This window comes from Lepisosteus oculatus, unplaced genomic scaffold (genome assembly GCF_040954835.1).
Source record: "Lepisosteus oculatus isolate fLepOcu1 unplaced genomic scaffold, fLepOcu1.hap2 HAP2_SCAFFOLD_44, whole genome shotgun sequence".
In the NCBI taxonomy this organism is placed as follows: domain Eukaryota; kingdom Metazoa; phylum Chordata; class Actinopteri; order Semionotiformes; family Lepisosteidae; genus Lepisosteus; species Lepisosteus oculatus.
This window is the reverse complement of record NW_027167977.1, coordinates 2,133,881-2,137,256: the sequence shown is the minus strand read 5'-3', so window position 1 is coordinate 2,137,256 and position 3,376 is coordinate 2,133,881.

Sequence of the window (3,376 nt, the reverse complement as noted above, 5' to 3'; positions counted from 1 at the left end):
AAACACTTATTTATTGTCTACATTGATTTATAAGCTGAGTCTGACTCTAGGAGAAAAAAAGGGAAGCTTGGAAAGAGTTTAAGGATAGCCCTTACCACGATTGGCGGTTTAACCTTCTTCTTATGGATGTATGTCTCCAGTTCTGTTCCCTTGGCCCTGTGCTTGAAAGAGTCAAAAACCTTCCTCTTTGAATTCTGAAGCTTCTTGCAGATCTTGCTGTGTTTCTCCAGCCTCTCTACAGCAAACTTCCCGTGACACAGTTCACAGGGCACCAGCTGAGGGTTTCCACTCTGGCTATTCTCATATGGAAATTGCTCAGCGGTAGGGCACATCAGACTTGTAGGGGACAAATATCTGTTTTCCACTGACAGAGTTTGTTCATCCAGACATGTGGTCTTATTTCTGAAGTGGCCCTGCGCGGCCTGTGCCGCTGACACGTCGCTTTCAGGGAGCCTTGCTTTCTTGAGATACTTTCTCCTTCCACAGGGGACGTCTTCTAGCCCACGGCTGCAAGGGCTCACTTGACGTCTCTCCTGATGGGAAAGCGCAGAGGGAAAGTGCGATTCTGCGCATCCGCCATCTTCCATTGGAGAACCATAATCAAGGTTGTCTCCTCTGATAGGAAGGGCTTTCCTTGGAGTGAAGGCTTTTTGCTTCTCCATTCTGCAGGTCAGAAGAGGCACGGCCTTAGAGCGGTGGTTGGCCCATGGTCCTCTGGGGCAAAGCTCGCTCTGCCTCGCCTCTATTTTCCCTTCCGGCCACCTCTCTGGAGTCTTCCATCTCTCTCGGAACCATCCTCAGCTCCTCCTGAGCTCTGAAGAGCTTCGCCTGCATCATGGCCTCCTTCTGGCGAATCTCGTCCTTCATCATGGCCTCCTTCCGGCGCATCTCATCCTGCAGGCTGGCCTCCCTCCGGCGATGCTCCTCCTTCAGCGCGGCCTCTGCCTCGGCCACTTTTCGTAGCTCCTCTTGCAACTGAAAGTGCTCCTTCCCATTGGCATGAGAAGGGCATTGCCCTGGAGGGGTCGCCACCATGGGGAGGACAGTCCTGTCCTTAGGTTTGCGTACTCTTGAGCCCCTCCTGCCCGGCCTCTCGCAGGGCCTCTCATGACCATCCTGAGGCGGGGTGGGGGCAAACAAGGAATCACTCTGTGCGTCCGGGCGGTCCACAGCCCGAACCTCACCAGGGCCGGAGACTTTCCTGTTACCCATAGGCTTCAGGGGGTAAGACCGATCATACCCCACAATGTTCTTCTCGGGGCCCTGTTGGGCTTGGAAGCGATAGCTGTTCCCCATCTTCTTCTCCGCAGCGTATTTGACATATTGGAAACATTTTCTCATCTTCTGTAGAGCTGCCTCCTGCCGCCGATTGTACATGGCGATCATTTTTTTCTCCTTTTCCTGCATCAGGTTCTCTTGGAAGGTGTCCTTCAGAAGCTGTATCTTGGGAGGCGGGCAGTACGTGGAGATCAGATCCTGTTGCCTTAAGGGCGCGGGTCGATTCGAGTCTGTGTCCTTCGGGGAGGGGGACAGAGCACCAGGCTTAGGACTGGGCTCCATTGGCAAATGAGATATGAGCTTTGTTTCCCAGGTATCTGGAAAAGGCAAAAATGGCAAATAAATGATATCCTGCACAGTCTAGTATGGTCTAATAGAAAAGAATAAAAAAAAACAATTCAGGAAATACACAACTTTTTAATATTAAACCTAATGGTGTTGAATGCTGCATGCTGACTCAGTAGGAGACAGATCCTAAACATAAACATTATAATAAACATTTGTTTCCCAAATAACATTCTCAATGTTCAGAATGCTTAAAGTCATGAGCTTTTTTAAAAATGTTTAACTGAAACCTGGAAATGTGCTATTTCATTTCAAAGCTTGTATTATATCTATGATATAAATGTTTTTTTATATAAAATTAACCCATTATGCAACAGGGGTTTGAGCAAAAGTCACTGTGAATAAGGGAATTTATCAATATTAATTAGCCGTTTCACTACATTATAGATAGCTGAAGGATTATGATACAGTATATCGATTTCGCTACAAATTGACAAGCATATTTGATGACACTTACCAAACAAGTTTTAAACAGCGGAGAAATAGTTCACCACGACGATAGCAATGCAATGTTTGACTGCATCTCCCTATGTGATATATCTGTATTTGGGTATATACAGATCACGTAATTCAGGGAGCACTGTTACGTCAGGTCACCAACCATTATTACGACGCTCATATGTCATAGAGCTCCTTAGGATGTTTGTATAATCTTTATCCAAATTTTCATATGGCCGCAGTTACGGCGTTTATTTTACAGTTAATGTAACAGGGTGTCATTATATTTTTCTGTCTTTATGGTGGCAGACCACTTAAATAAATCTGAGTAGGCGGTTTCTACAAGTGGGTCAGATAAAATATTAAATATACAGTAAAAGCTCACACCTATTCATACCCTTTATGTACTGTATATCTACAATTACGTATACTACGTATACAGTTATCGTATACTATAATACGATAACTACCATTACAAAATGTCTCCCTTTTGATTTGAAGTGGTTCTTTTAAATAAGTAAATTGCAATCACTTAGCCTACATCTGAGCTCCTAATTCATCGCGACGACGGACTGAGACTCCAGTCGGATTTGTGAGAAGGGGTGTGCCTGTTTTAAAACCGATTCATACGTCTTAAACACATGGACATAGATAGCAGTCTGTGTTATATAATTTATCTTTTTATTTTATTTAAATTTAAGTATCACATACACATTTTCAAAGTAACTGTACCCCTTTTAATTATGATCCCCATCGCTCACAGCTCCGAAGGTGAGACGAGGGCTACTTCAGATGGGATTTCCAATATTTCTCTCTTAGCTTGTATACCGGTGGAAAGGAGAGGGGTCTTAAAACGTGTTGATAGTAAGATTGGGATGTATTTGCAGTCTAGATATAGTTTTTTTAATGTTCGGAGCCGCCACAGATTCATTTTCTTACGACTGCTTTTCTGGATGACAATGACAATGCAAACGATGGTGTTAAGGCGAGGCTGTGCCTTAAGGCTCCTCTGCTTACAATATTCAGCGCGTAAATCGCAAACGAGCGCCTTCCCTTACGATGAAAATGCAGAAAATAAGACCACGAGATTTAAACCTACGGCTTACAAATTTATGCGTAAACACTAAAACCGTATCTTTAGCAAAACTGGCGAGACAATGTGTTTTATCATTTAAAAAAGTACTGGAAAATAATTAAAGGTTATCACGATAAACAGAGGTTACTGATCTACTACTGTACGCTGTGACCAAAAATGAGAGTCCCCCGATCCTCGCAGCCTTCATGCTTTGGTCTTGGCCTGGCCGTTTTTTTTAAG